The sequence below is a fragment of the Ciconia boyciana genome, chromosome 1 (genome assembly GCF_034638445.1).
Source record: "Ciconia boyciana chromosome 1, ASM3463844v1, whole genome shotgun sequence".
NCBI classification, from domain to species: Eukaryota; Metazoa; Chordata; class Aves; order Ciconiiformes; family Ciconiidae; genus Ciconia; species Ciconia boyciana.
In genome coordinates this window covers 3,861,359-3,877,140 of record NC_132934.1, presented here as the reverse complement: position 1 = coordinate 3,877,140, position 15,782 = coordinate 3,861,359, and positions in this window count along the sequence as shown.

The window sequence follows — 15,782 nt, the reverse complement described above, 5'->3', positions numbered from 1 at the left end:
CAAGCGTGCTTTCCTCCCCATATGTGCTGTGCATTCAAAAGCATGCCCACCATGAAGACATGCCCCTTTCTCAAACCCACACCCTTCCACACACAGCACAAACATACTCTTTCACACTTTCTACATTCCCACAGCCATCCCTTATTCATTAAGGTCTCCATAGGAATTTCCAACTATGTGAAGAATTGTTCATAATTAGTTAAAAAGAAATAAAAATAAAGTCTCCTAAGCTGTCAGAAATCCTCCAGAAAACCAGCAACAGATCTGAGCGCCATTTGGTCTAATTAGTCTTGATATTTCACACAACATATTTCTCAATTTTCGATGGAGAAGGGGATAAAAAAAAATCCCTCTGAGGAGAACAACAGGAGTATTTTTGCAGAGGGATTCAGTGGCAAAGCCAAAGGGAACTCTTAATAAACAAATATGCATTTACATTTCTTTACTGAATCTTTCACAACAGTTGCTTCATCTTCTGCTTCTATGGGCATGTGCAGGACTGGGGTGGGGCCAATCTGCAGCTGGCATGAATCAAAATAGTCCTTCCCTGATTATATATTTCTTAATTTTCCTCTCTGTGGTGAAGTCGAAGGTCATTGGTAATCAGCCTGTACCTCCCATCCCGCAGGGTGGTGGTTATGTTGGTGGAAAGGTGCTAAGATACACAACAGATCTGTCTGTGTCATGCCCATCTCTATACGTTCATTGACCTCTGTAGACTACAGCAAGTGTTGGGCTCTAATGCATCTGAACAAAACCATACAGAGCAAGTGAAATCTGCTTCCACAGACAGGTACTTCTCAATACACATACGGCATCTCCAGGGTTGCTCACATGCTTGCAGGAGCCATTGGTAGAAGGCCAGTTTTTGTGGGTGACCAGCTCTAATTGACTTTGGTGATGGTGGTATCCCATGGCTTGAAGCAAATTAACAGGTTGTCTATGTGAGATAAGCAAGAACAGAGTGTCTACATCCCCTCTGCAGTCAGTAGAAAGAGGATGGGTGTCCTCGTGGTGTGAGGCATCTAAGACGGAGATGTAGGTGTCAATCTTGTCAGTGATTGTGGAAGGAGTCTAGACAATTATCTAGAGATGCTATCCAATGATTACAACGCAGAATCTGTCTCTGAGCATATCATCCTCAGCTCTCTTTATCAGAAGGGACAGTCAGTGTGGGCAATGAAATTTAGTGTGATTCATCTCTTCCAGAGATGACATCCACTTTTCATCGGTTGAATGACAGCTTAAACTCCACTGATGATATTGACTCAATCTCAACTGTCTGCAAAAGGAGCCAGGACACCTAGCTCAGGTGCAGACTTGTACATTAAAAATACCCGAGGAGGGGAGAGGGATTTAGCTGTGTAAACAAAGACGTTCGATGGCATTTGCAATGCTGTAGGCAAGGGTGGATATACAAACAGGCCTGCATGTATGTTCATGAAACTCTCATCACTAAAGTCAATGAAACCTAGAGCTCACAAAATGTTGGAGTCTACTGTGGGGTGAGATAAAGTGCTTTTTAGTGGTTTTAGGTTTTTGTTGCATTTGGCAAGAGAATGAACACCCAGATCATGTGGAGACCCATGCCTCACAGACTTCAAAGCTTAGGTGTTTGCATCTGAAGCTGACTCCCACCCTTAAAGTTAAGTGAGACAAAGCCCACCCATAGGAGATGCCTAAGTTTTAGATGGAAAGAGTCATCTGATATGACTCAATGTGCAAGATAGAGCACAGTGAACTGCAGACCCCAGGTTGTTTAAACATTGGTCATAGGAATATGATGGATGGTTTAGGAAATTAATTCACAGAGATATGTCAGCATCCAAGGTGTCCTGCTGATAAACATCCTGGAATCCTAAACATCCTAAGGTAACTGACAGTTCTGATGAACTCTCAGCTAAGAAACTGTATAAGGGTTCCCCCAAAAAACAACCTCTGCAGGAGGAAGATCTATGGACCTCACAGCTCTTAATCTGAGGGCTTCAAAAGGATTTTGTTATACTCCAAAATGATATTTAATTGATTTTTCAGTGATTTTTTAAAATGTTAAAAACCAAATCAAACTGTGCTGTTAATCGACCCCTTAGCAGCTCCAGAAAAACTGTGGCATGGGTTATGCTGAACCTATGCAAACTTGCGAGAAAATCAGTCCCAGGATTAACTCTGCAACTTGGGCCTCTGCAGTATTAGGTCTGAAAAAAGCAATACACCTATGACTAAGCAATGGGCAGCCTTTGACATAACCACTGAAAAATAAACCTTTTCCATCCTAGAGGGATGATAGGTCTCATAGGACTTTGAAAACAGAAATAACATGAATTTCTTTCTCCAGACAGAGCAACTGAGGCCCAGAGATGAGAGGCCAGCAGTGAGGAGCGATGCTGATGTCCTCCCATCCCTTGGGCCACCTGATGAACCTGATATTTAGCATGCTAGGTTGCAGAAGCAGACTAGCCCCTAGTCTATGAATACTCATGGGAGTTGTCCTGGTTTCAGCTGGGATAGAGTTAATTTTCTTCCTAGGAAGGAAGCCAAGCAGCTGGGATCCCTTTCTAGGGAAGGGGACATTGACAAAGTGATTGGAAAAAGGGGCACAAGTCCTCAGCCTCTGGAGGCGACTCCTGTCAGGCATGAAGGAAAGATATCCCTTCAAGGAAGATGTTATGTGTCACCCAGGCAAATGGACCACCATGAAGAGAGGTATCCAGTACCTGAGGGAATTAGCCATGCTGGAGGTGATTTATGATGACCCGGGCAACAAGGAGTTATCCAAAGATCCAGATGAAGTCAAGTGTACGTGACCCATGTGGTGGAAGTTTGTACAGAGTGCACCAGCGTTGTATGCCAACTCACTGGCAGTAATGACCTGGAAAGATGGAGAGAGGCAAACGGTGGATGAATTGGCTGGTCAACTGCGGCAATACAAAGAAAGTCTCCCTTTCTCCCTACAGGCCTGCATTTTGGCTGTGGAGAAACTGCCGGACATGCTAGCTGAGAAACTGTCCTGGGAGTTTCCATGATTCAAAGACATGTCCTGCTCCCGACCTGTATGAACCACTATCATCTCAGCTATTAGGAGTCAATGTTCCTCTGCTCAAGAGAGAGGATACAGTGGGTATACACCATGGGCCACCCTATAGTTTTACCTATGTGACCATGGAGAGGACATGAGGAAGTGGGATGGAAAATCTACTTTGACCCTAGAGGCACGGGTATGTGAGTTGCAAGGAAAAACAATCACAAAAGAGGGTTCTTCCAGGAAAATTGCTGGTCCAGTCTCCAGTGGGCAGTTCCCCAGACAGAGTAGAAGGGCTCATCTTACTTCTGATCTTAATGAAGAAGCTTCTGACTCGTATCTACAAGAAGTGAGTGACAAATACTATGACCAGGACTAGACAGGCCCTGCCTCCAGCCAGGTGGAAGAAAGGGACAGCTGGGTTTACTGGACTGTATAAATTCAATGGCCTGGCACATCAGACCCACAGGAATATAAGGCTCTAGTGGACACTGGTGCACAGTGTACCCTAATGCCATCAAGTTATAAAGGGGCAGAACCCATCTGTATTTCTGGAGTGACAGGGGGATCCCAACAGCTAACTGTATTGGAGGTCAAAGTGAGCCTAACTGGGAATGAGTGGCAAAAGCACCCCATCGTGACTGGCCCAGAGGTTCCATGCAGCCTTGGCATAGACTACCTCAGGAGAGGGTATTTCAAGGACCCAAAAGGGTACCGGTGGGCTTTTGGTATAGCTGCCTTGGAGACGGAGGAAATTAAACAGCTGTCTACCTTGCCTGATCTCTCAGAAGACCCTTCTGTTGTGGGGCTCCTGAGGGTCGAAGAACAACAGGTGCCCATTGCCACCACAACAGTGCACCAGCCGCAATATGGCACCAACCGAGACTCCCCGGTTCCCATCCATGAGCTGATTCGTCGACTGGAGAGCCAAGGAGTGATCAGTAAGACTCGCTCACCCTTTAACAGTCCCATATGGCCAGTGAGAAAGCCTAATGGAGAGTGGAGATTAACAGTAGACTATCATGGCCTGAATGAAGCCACGCCACTGCTGAGTGCTGCCGTGCCGGACATGCTGGAACTTCAACACAAACTGGAGTCAAAAGCAGCCAAGTGGTATGCTACAAGTGATATCGCTAATGCATTTTTCTCAACCCTTTGGCAGCAGAGTGCAGGCCACAGTTTGCTTTACTTGGAGGGGAGTTCAGTACAGTTGGAATCGATTGCCCCAAGGGTGGAAACACAGCCCCACCATTTGCCACGGACTGATCCAGATGGCACGGGAACAGGGTGAAGCTCCAGAACATCCGCAATGTATTGATGACACTATGGTATGGGGCAATACAGCAGAAGAAGTTTTTGAGAAAGGGAAGAAAATTGTCCAAATCCTCCTGAAAGCCAGTTTTGCCATAAAACAAAGTAAGGTCAAGTGACCTGCACAGGAGATCCAGTTTCTAGGAATAAAATGGCAAGATGGACGTCGTCAGATCCCAATGGATGTGATTAACAAAATAACAGCCATGTCTCCACCAACTAGCAAAAAGGAAACACAAGCTTTCTTAGGCATTGTGGGTTTTTGGAGAATGCATATTCCAAATTACAGTCTGATCATAAGCCCTCTCTACCAAGTGACCCGGAAAAAGAACGATTTCAAATGGGGCCCTGAGCAACGCAAAGCCTTTGAACAAATTAAATGGGAGATAGTTCATGCAGTAGCCCTTGGGCCAGGCCGGGCAGGGCAAGGTGTAAAAAATGTGCTCTACACCGCAGCCGGGGAGAATGGCCCTACCTGGAGCCTCTGGCAGAAAGCACCAGGGGAGACTCGAGGTTGACCCCTAGGGTTTTGGAGTCGGGGATACAGAGGATCTGAGGCCCACTATACTCCAACTGAAAAATAGATATTGGCAGCATATGAAGGGGTTCGAGCTGCTTTGGAAGTGGTTGGTACTGAAGCACAGCTCCTCCTGGCACCCCAGCTGCCAGTACTGGGCTGGATGTTCAAAGGGAGGGTCCCCTCTACACATCATGCAACTGATGCTATGTGGAGTAAGTGGGTTGCAGTGATCACACAACGGGCTCGAATAGGAAACCCCAATTGCCTAGGGATCTTGGAATTAATTATGGACTGGCCAGAAGGCAAAGATTTCAGAATATCACCAGAGGAGGAGGTGACGCATGCTGAGGAGGCCCCACTGTACAATAAACTACCAGAAAATGAGAAGCAATATGCCCTGTTCACTGATGGGTCCTGTTGTATTGTAGGAAAGCATCAGAGATGGAAAGCTGCTGTATGGAGTCCTCTACGACAAGTTGTAGAAACTGCTGAAGGAGATGGTGAATCGAGACAATTTGCAGAAGTAAAGGCTATTCAGTTGGCTTTAGACATTGCTGAACAAGAAAAGTGGCCTGTGCTCTTATCTCTATACTGATTCATGGATGGTGGCAAATGCCTTGTAGGGGTGGTTCAAGCAATGGAAGCAGAGCAACTGGCAGCGCAGAGGCAAACCCATCTAGGCTGCTGCCTTATGGCAAGATATTGCTGCCCAGGTAGAGAACCTGGTTGTAAAAGTACGTCATGCAGATGCTCACGTACCCAAGAGTCGGGCCACTGAAGAACATCAAAACAACCAGCAGGTGGATCAGGCTGCTAAGATTGAAGTGGCTCAGGTGGATCTGGACTGGCAACATAAGAGTGAATTATTTATATCTTGGTGGGCCCATGACACCTCAGGCCGTCAAGGAAGAGATGCAACACATAGATGGGCTTGTGATCGAGGGGTGGATTTAACCACGGACACTATGGCACAGGTTATTCATGAATGTGAAACATGCGCTACAATCAAACAAGCTAAGCGGTTAAAACCTCTATGGTATGGAGGATGATGGCTGAAATATAAATATGGCGAAGCCTGGCAGATTGATTATATCACACTCCCACAAACCCACCAAGGCAAGTATCATAACCTTACAGTGGTGGAAGCAACCACCAGATGGCTGGAAACATCCCGTGCCCCATGCCACCGCCCAGAACACTATCCTAGGCCTTGGAGAGCAAGTCCAATGGTGACATGGAACCCCAGAAAGAATTGAGTCAGACAATGGGACTAATTTCTGAAACAACCTCATAGACACCTGGGCCAAAGAGCATGGCTTTGAGTGGGTATATCACATCCCCTGTCATGCACCAGGATCTGGGAAAATCAAACAATACAATGGACTGTTAAAGACTACACTGAGAGCAATGGGTGGTGGGACATTCAAACATTGGGATATACATTTAGCAAAGGCCACCTGGTTAGTCAACACTAGGGGATCTGTCAATTGAGCTGGCCCTGCTCAATCAAAATTTTACATACTATAGAAGGGGATAAAGTTCCTGTAGTGCACATTAAAAATATGCTGGGGAAGACAGTCTGGGTTATTCATGCCTCAGGCAAAGGTAAACCCATTTGTGGGATTGCTTTTGCTCAAGGACCTGGGTGCACTTGGTGGGTGATGCAGGAGGATGGGGAAGTCTGACATGTACCTCAAGTGGATTTGATATTGGGTGAGAATAGCCAATGAACTGAATTGTATGATGATAATTGCTATATAATACTGCATGTCATCACTTTTATGGTGGCTATATGCCATATCAGTGGTATTACAGTAAGAATCACCCAGATAAATGAAGAATGAACTTTGATGAAACTGAGCGAAGTGCAGCAGTGATGGAACCAGAACTGGCTTCAGCATGCAACAATCCTACACCACACACCATCTCTCCTGCCCTGAAAGACTGTTATGACAGATGGAGCCCAAAGTCATGGGCTAAATGGACTCAACAGACATTTTAGAGGGGTGGCCCATACACTAAGGGAATGATATCTATGTGTATATAACAAAAGACAGGAAAAATGGTGGTGATTAACTGGAGTGTATTGGAAAGTGTAGGACCTGGGCCTGACATAGATGGTATAAAATAAGGGTTGAATACTGTCCTGGTTTCAGCTGGGATAGTTTTCTTTCTAGTAGCTGATATAGTGCTGTGTTTTGGATTTTAGTATGAGAATAATGTTGATAACACACTGATGTTTTAGTTGTTGCTAAGCAGTGCTTACACTGGTCAAGGACTTTTCAGCTTCCCATGCTCTGCCAGGTGCACAAGAAGCTGGGAGGGGGCACAGCCAGGACAGCTGACCCAAACTGGCCATAGGGCTATTCCATACCATATGGCGTCATGCTCAGTATAGAAACTGGGGGGGAGTTGGCTGGGGGGTAGAGATTGCTGCTTGGGGACAGGCTGGGCATCCGTCAGTGGGTGGTGAGCAATTGCATTGTGCCTCACTTGTTTTGTACATTTTATTATTATTATTATTATTATTATTATTATTATTATTATTATTATTATTATTTCTTCTTCCTTTGCTATCCTATTAAACTGTCTTTATCTCAGCCCACGGGTTTTACTCTTTTTTTTTTCCGATTCTCTCCCTCATCCCACCGGGGGAGCAGGACGGAGGGGGAGTGAGCGGCTGTGAGGTACTTAGTTGCTGACTGGGGTTAAACCATGACAGAGACTTCTATTCCCTCCTGAAGTAAGCAATCATGTTGGCACCGGCATAAGAAATGCACAGAGAAAGAAAATGTGGTCTTCTGTCTTCAAGTCAAACCCTGTATCCTGCCTTGGGTTCATTGAATACGGCACTTTTTACATGAAAGGTAGAAAAGACAAAAGTTACAAATAGCCAAAGTCACAAGTGTTTTCAGTCCTGTTTTTAAACATATTTCAATAGTTAAGAGTGAAGATGGCCACTTAGTGATATTTTCAAGGTGTTGACAGTTTTAAAAATCTTAACCTTAAACTCTTAAGACTTATTATGACTTTAGGACTCCACTGTCTCCTGGTAGACTAATAATCATTAGTTCAAGAAGCAGGGTCACAGAGTGTGTGATGGGGACAAATTTAAAGACATCCCCATTCAACCTGAAATACCAGAAAGCGAAGAGGAGCTGACTGTTTTATTCAGAGCCTCCTGCATGGCACCGGGGAAGGAGTAGAGGGTTTTCATGGAAGCAGAGGCATTAGCAAGGGGGAGACATTTAGCATCTGGATTGGAACCTGACTGTAAGTTTAGCAGCTGTTTTTACCAAATAGGAGTAAACCTTTCCCAGAACAAATCAGCATTGGCATGTACAATACTAAATCCTGAAGGAAAAAAAAAAGAAGACGACAGGTGAGACCTAAAACTGTCCTGCTCTCACCATCAATGATACTGCAGGGAATTTTGCAGTCATTGGGAGGTTAATCTGGGTACTGACTGTCCACCTGACTCAGCCTCCCTGCTCCTCTGCGGTGGATATGGTAAACTTTTCCATTTGCTGTCCTCAAGTATGGTATAGCACAGCTAGGGACCGGTAATGGATCTCAGCAGGAAACAGCTGTGTTCATCTATTGCTTTGTGGATGAAAAAAATATTGCCTAAAATACACAGAAGAAACCTAATCCTTCCTCACTGAAAACCCTTTGTGACCCCCTATGTTTTAGTAACTGTAAGGCAGCTTTTCTGGCTCCAGTGGGGAAGACCCTGAGGCTGTAAGAGGAGAGACAGAGCAGTAGAAGAGACACCATGCAAACCACTGGCTGTAGGTATCACCCAGAAATGCCATCATCACACTTTTACTCACTCCATCCTCTGGCACAAAAGCCATAGGAAGTCCCTAAACATCATCTGGTGTTGCTGTCCAGTACCAGAGGTGGTAAATGTTGCCTCAGCGGCGTAAGTGTCTGGGATGCTCTATGTGTAGGAAGCAGCATCAACCACCACCTCTGTCCCGGTAGCTGAGGTGGCTTAAGCCATGGCTACATGCGACTGCATTAAGCTGCATAGCCTCATCTGTTATCCATTGTTTAGGCGAGTGCTGGGAAGATCATGCCTTTGTGGCTTCTCTGAGACCACAGCGTGGTTCCTGCTCCTGGCCAGGAGACTCAACAACGTAGTTTTGGCCTTGCTGCATTTGGTCTTGAATGGTTCAGGGACATGGAAGAACTGAGGGACTAAAGGCAGGTAGTAGTGCCTCATTTTATTTGCACAGGGACATATTTTTGGAGCAGTTCTCTCCAAAGTTGCACTCATAAAAACAAAACTGCTTCCCAGCTGTCCATGCATCTTCAGTGCACCTTCCATCATCATCAGCTTTGCCTGTGCAGCTCTGAAGCCATGTCATCAGCCCATGCTCTCTCATGAAATGGAGTCCACCTGGGTTGGGCCATCATGGTAGCTGAGCTGCACCTCCTTGGAGTTCCTTCTTTGCAGTCTGACAAGCAGCAGGTATTTGGGAAGATCTGCAGAGGCTTTGCTCTGTCTGGGTGGGATCTTCTGTGCTACAGCTCTAGGAGTGAGAGGGGTCTGACCAGACAGCATGGCAAAGAAAAGCTCTTCACTTGGTTTCATACCTGCTTCTAGGATTCAGATCTCCTCTACTGGAGCAGAAAGGATGTTTTTACAGTTACATTTATCATTTTGGGCAGCCCAGGCACTAGAGAAGGATGTGACACACATTGGACTGGGCTGGGCCACAGAAGGCCTGGCTATGGCAGGATCAGTCCCTGCTGCAGTCTTCGGAGCCAGTCACAAAAAAACACTTGAGGGCAGGACTTCCAAGAACCTGAGACTGCTTTTCAGTTCAAAATGCGTACTGTCCTTTTTCTTGTCTTGTTCCAGTTAGCCTTTTGCATATGGGGAGGGTCCTTTTTACTTCTTCTTCTTCCTCTTCTTCTTCTTCTTCTTCTTCTTCCTCTTCTTCTTCTTCTTCTTCTTCTTCTTCTTCTTCTTCTTCTTCTTCTTCCTGTTATTATTGTTATTATTGTTGTTGTTATTACTATTGTTGTTATTATTACTATTGTTGTTGCTGTTGTTTTTAATTTATCTTATCTTACTTGTTAAGAACAGTTGTTCTTAATAATTGCTCCAGGGAGAAGTTCAGAAACAGGTAACAATTAAGAACAGAGATGGTGACCAGGAAGAAGAGAAGAGAAAGTGATGATGGAGAATGGATAAGGGGGAAAAAAGAGAGTCCAGATATTCCCAGGGGAGAATATGAACAAAGACTATTTAATGGAGCTTTTGTAAGTCAGTCTTACATTGCTTTCCAAGAATGTCTGGAAAAGGAAAACATTCATTCTTTTTGGAGAAATTTAAACCCACAGGTCTGTGGGACGGACACCCCAGCCTGGGGAAGTGAAATTCTGGTGCCAGACTTCCCTGTGGTGCTGGAGGCTGCTTGGGTCTCCTGTAGAGGAGGAATCAAGCAGGAAGGAGACAAGGCTGAGATGGAGATGTCCCTCTGTGGTGCCCATCTGCTCCCATCTTTCTGGGGACCAGTTGTGCTCCACAGTGGATGGATCCCTGCTGAGGGCACAAAAGCTTCAGGTATCCCAGGCTGGACCTGGCATAAGCAAAGGGCTGGCAGAGGAAAGGAGTGAGGAGCGTGGTGCTGATGAAAAGCCACGTTGTTTTCTGGTTTTCTGGTCATCAGGGCCAAACCTCCCTTTGCTGTCCCTTCAGCTCAGGACACATCCCTTCCTCATCCTCAAGGACAGGTCTGCCACACTACATGAGAAGACACGTACAATATCTCCTCTACCCTCCAGAAATCAGTGCACACCCTGTTAAGGTAATTACCCATCTCTTGGAGTAGCAAGAGCATGCATCAAGATGGAGCAGCATCAATAAACCTAACCTGGGAACCCAGCTCACATTTCATCCGGGTTTGCAGCCTGGTGGTTGTCTACCCACAGCAATACCATGTCGATGGCAGCTGGTGGAGCAGCATCACCCGTGCGCATGGCTCCAGCCCCGAGGAGTTTGGCTGCTGAAGGCAAGCGCGGGGGGCGACAGGGAGGAGGCATGCATTCCACATGGCTGTGGGATGACGTTACTGTCAGATGAGGAGCAAACGCCGTGGGAACAGCCTGGGGCCCCAGGGAGTCTGGAAGGGCTTTTCCACACTTCTGCCACACATCCATCAGCTATAACACAATTTATACAAGAAGACAGCTTTCTGATAGAGGCATTTCCTTCTACAGTCATCCAGAACTGTAGAAAATCAAAACCATTGCACTGAGAGAAAGGTTTTTTTTCCCTCTCTCTCTCTTTCTCTCTTTCTTTCTCTTTCTTTCCTTCCTTCCTCTTTCTTTATTTCCTTCCTTCCTCTTTCTTTCCTTCCTTCCTACCTTCCTCTTTCTTTCTTTCTTTCTTTCTTTCTTTCTTTCTTTCTTTCTTTCTTTCTTTCTTTCTTTCTTTCTTTCTTTCTTTCTTTCTTTCTCTTACTTTCCTTCTTTTTATTAATCTTTTTCTATCCCATATCCCCTCTCTTCCCTATCCCTCTTATATGCCCCATGAAGTGTACTGTGCCAGAGGACGTGTCGACAGTCAGCAGGGCACACCAGCCTTGGTCTCACCCAAGGATTTACCTACCGCAGGAGCTGTCTGCCTACCGCACAGCTTCCCGCATCACTGCTGCCTCCTTCCCGGGGGGAAGCAGGACCGAGTGCTTTATGTGCACTTGTCACCAGCAGATTAATGAAAGCTGGGAGGACAGAGGGGGGTTGCAGCACACTGAACCGTGACCAGATCCCACTGCCACCCACCCCTCCGACACAGCAATGATTTCTGGCTCAATCTCTCACCCTGCCAAGATGCACAACAAATGGTGGGGAGTGGTGATAAAAACGACCCTGTTCCTTAAACAAAGGGCTATCATAGTCTGTATCCATAAGATGGACTCATGTCCCTGGGTTTTCCCCCATGATAGGGTTGTGGTGCTGAGAAGGCTGGGTACGATTTGGGCTTTCCACACCTAATTGTTTAGGCCAGCATAGCTTGGCTTTATTTTGCAGATCCCTTTGACATAGCCTTAGAAAATACATCTTCATTTCTAGCAAGGAAACTATTATACATTTCCTTGCACACAGGCTTCTTGTGCCGTTTGAGATGCTCTAGGCTAACAGATGTGACACAGCCTATGAGACTCCCAAACCCTTCAGAAATGGTACTGGGGTCAGGTAAGGAATGGGATGTCTAAAATGGTACCCAGCACCTATTTGTAGACCAAGGGCTTGGCTGCTCCCATGGTCAGCAGGGGCCATGAAAATTCTTCCCTGTGCTGGAAACTCTCCCACGATTTGATTTGTATAAAATTGCTTCAGATTTCACAGTGCCTTGTAGGAGGGAGATCTGAAGTCAGCTCTGAAAATCATGACAGCTTTCTTCACTGAAAGAGTGCCACCACTATGGCTCTCTTCAAGACTTTGTGGCAATGGGGAAATAAAAATGTTAGGGAGCAAGATGTTATTTTAAATACCTAAGGTCCTTACTGACATGCAAATTGATATAATAATCTAGGATGAAGTTGCAATACTTCTTCAGGTTCCCTAGCCTGAAAATGGCAATCCCACAAAATGCCATTTTTGTGGCATTGCCTACACCTCTTCACAGCATTTTAGACTCAACCAAAATTTACGCAGAAAAATCAATCTGTATTGTCAGTTAGTGGAAAAGTAGAGAGAAAAGAAGGGAAAAGCTTGACATTTGGGGATTTGTTCGGGTAAAATGATGCATGTTTGACTTTCCCTTGGAAATCTGCAATTTATTATCTCTGTCCCAGCTGTTGGCTGTCTGGAAACCTGAGAAGGAATTTGGATATCTTGCACCTGGGGAACAGGTGGATTTTCAAAAGGGCATTGAGGTGATCAAGGTGCTCCCAAGACCCAGCCCAGTGTCCCAGGAGCAGCTGATCACATACTCCAAGACTGAATTTTCACTGGAGATGGAAGCAGTAGAAGGACTGAAAAATGAGGAATTGCAAGAGAAATTAGATGGGGAGGAGGAAAAAAAATAATCACCAAAAACCTTTCCAATGTGCACATCTGTTAGGAGGGAGTGTGGAAAAGATGATAATGATGATAATAATGATAATAATAATGATAATGGTAATGATAATAATAATAATAATAATAATAATAATAATAATAATAATAATAATAATAGAGGTGAGGGGATTTATTGTGAACTCTTCCCTCAGCACCAAGCAAGGAGGCAGTTACCCAGAGCAGCCAAACCCTTGTCCCTCTGACAGGAATAAATTGGCTGATGCTCTGCTCCCTGCCACATCCCAAGGTCTCCGTAAAGAAGGGAAAGATTCCTGGTGACTCAGAGGTTTGCAGAGCACAGGGTGATAGATGCAACAGGAAAGTTGAAAGAGAGAAACAATTTGCTCAGCGGAGCATCAAAGGCAAATATTCCTTCGCCTCTCTCATTGATTCTGCACCTTCTCCAGAAGTTACTTACCATCATTTAAATCACTTTATCCTACTAATCCACCAAAGGCAGGTGAGATCAGGATGGGTTAGCACAGAATTGCAAATATATTATTGGGATATTTTCTGTTAAGACAAATAGACCTTAAAGCGCCTTAATGTCTAATGCCAGAATGCTGTGCTTAATTAAGCAGCTACAGGGGCCATTTACAAATGTGATTTCTGGATTGATTATCTATAACTCTCTCTGCAGCCTCTATTAACAGCCTCCTATGAATAGGATTGTTTCCTATAAGTGTCTCATCCAGGAAGATGGGGTAGCTGCATTTGCCAGGCATCTTATTCCAGAGGATCAACCTGAAAGTACGAACTAATCAGCAGCAAGCGTTGATAGGGGCAGAGAAGGAGGTATAAATCTCCTTGGGGGCTTGTGGGGGGAGGATAACAGTGATGAATCTGCAGATTAAAAGGCTGTTGCATTACCATTGAGAAAGGGTATAATGTGTGTGTGTGTGTGTATTAGGCCAGATCCAAATATAGTCCTGTATTTTTGTGTACAAGGCTTGATAAAAAGCTTGTCCAAAGTAACAGAGTGAGATTTGGGTGCCCTGTTGAAATGGTCAGAGTCATCAAAATGTCCAAACAGGAGGCTGAAGCAGAGGAAACTGGCAGAGGGAGGACAGGCTGGTTGTAAAACATTTCCCAGGTGGATCTCAGAACAATATGCAACATCTTCTAGTGTAACTTTGCATTGATTTCTATGGAGCTATTCTGCTATAAACCACCTGTTTTCTGCCCTTAAATAATCAAGTTTTACAGCCCCCCTGTGAAGATGGATAGCCAGGAACAGAGCTTGTTCTTTGTCTTTCCATCAGTAACTGCTAGCTACCTCCTGTTACGTACATTTTGAAGAACAAGATTTAGACAAAATTGTGCAAAGGCTTGTTCTCAACATGGCAAGATCATCCAACCAAAAGGAGAATCCATCAGGTAGAGCACACAGACACCTGTCCAAAGGACTATGACAGTCACAGTTACATGGGGATACTAACAGCCTGTTTTTTTGTGGTGCAATCCACATTTCCAGAGTTTGCTCATAAATGCAGACTAGCTAGCAGAGTGATTGAAGTCCTGGGGTCTTGCAACACAACTTTAGCTGCCATTCTTGCCATGCCAACTGTCCTGGTTTCAGCTGGGATAGAATAAATTTTCTTCCTAGTAGCTGGTATAGTGCTGTGTTTTGGATTTTAGTATGAGAATAATATTGATAACACGCTGATGTTTTGGCTGTTGCTAAGCGGTGTTTACACTGGTCAAGGACTTTTTCAGCTTCCCATGCTCTGCCAGATGCACAAGAAAATGCGAGTGGGCACAGCCAGGATAGTTGATCCAAACTGACCAAAGGGCTATTCCATACCATATGATGTCATGCCCAGTATATAAACTGGGGGGAGTTGGCCAGGGGGTAGCGGTCGCTGCTCGGGGACTGGCTGGGTGTCAGTTGGCAGGTGGTGAGCAGTTGTACACTTTTTTTTTTTCTCCCTTGGGTTTTGTTCCTCTCACTCTCTTGTTGTTTTCCTTGTCATTACAATTCATTATTATTATTACTATTATTTTGTTCCAATTATTAAACTGTTCTTATCTCAACCCACGAGTGTTACTTTTGCTCTTCTGATTCTCTCCCCCATCCCACCAGGGGGGAGTGAGCGAGCGGCTGCGTGGTGCTTAGCTGCTGGCTGGGGTTAAACCACGACAGCAACTCTTCACTCACTGACAGTGCACTGTTCGTAGCATGGAGGTGCTAAGCAAGAGAAAGCTGTTAGCAGGGATGTTGTGACAATGAGGTGCCGCATCAGGTTATATGGCAGGGGCAGACCAGCAGCATTAGGAGAAACTTAACAGCAATGTGGCATTTGGGCTTCTCTCCCGCTCCAGTGTCCCATGAGATAGCTCAAACTGGCTTTGTAAAGTGTGTAGACAAGTGATCATGGCTTTACTTACATGCCATCCTGCTGATTACAGGATAGCCAGCATCTCTAGCAATGAAAATATCATGAACCAATGCCTCCAGACCTTCAAAGGCAATTTTCTGGGGGGAAAGGGGCATATTCTGCTCTGGAAGGAACAGCCTTGTGCCCACTCAGGTCAGTGCAGCAAAGGCATCATCCCTCAGCTGAAGGATGGCACCAGCCCTCTCCCTTGGCTTCCTCCTGGATGCAGAGCAGGGAGGACCAGGGAGCTGCCTGGGAATGAGGTCTGCAACTTCCCGGCTCCACGTGTGCCCTGGGGAGGAGGGAGAAACAGCAGCACACACAGACACACAGAAGAAGAAAGGGAAAAACAGGAAAAAAAAAATGAAAAAAGATGTCAATAATTTAAGAGACAAAGCTTCTGCTGTGAAACCCAATCTATTTCAGGCGCCTGCAGCAGGTTTTGGACACCTTGATTAATCGCAACTCGCTACAT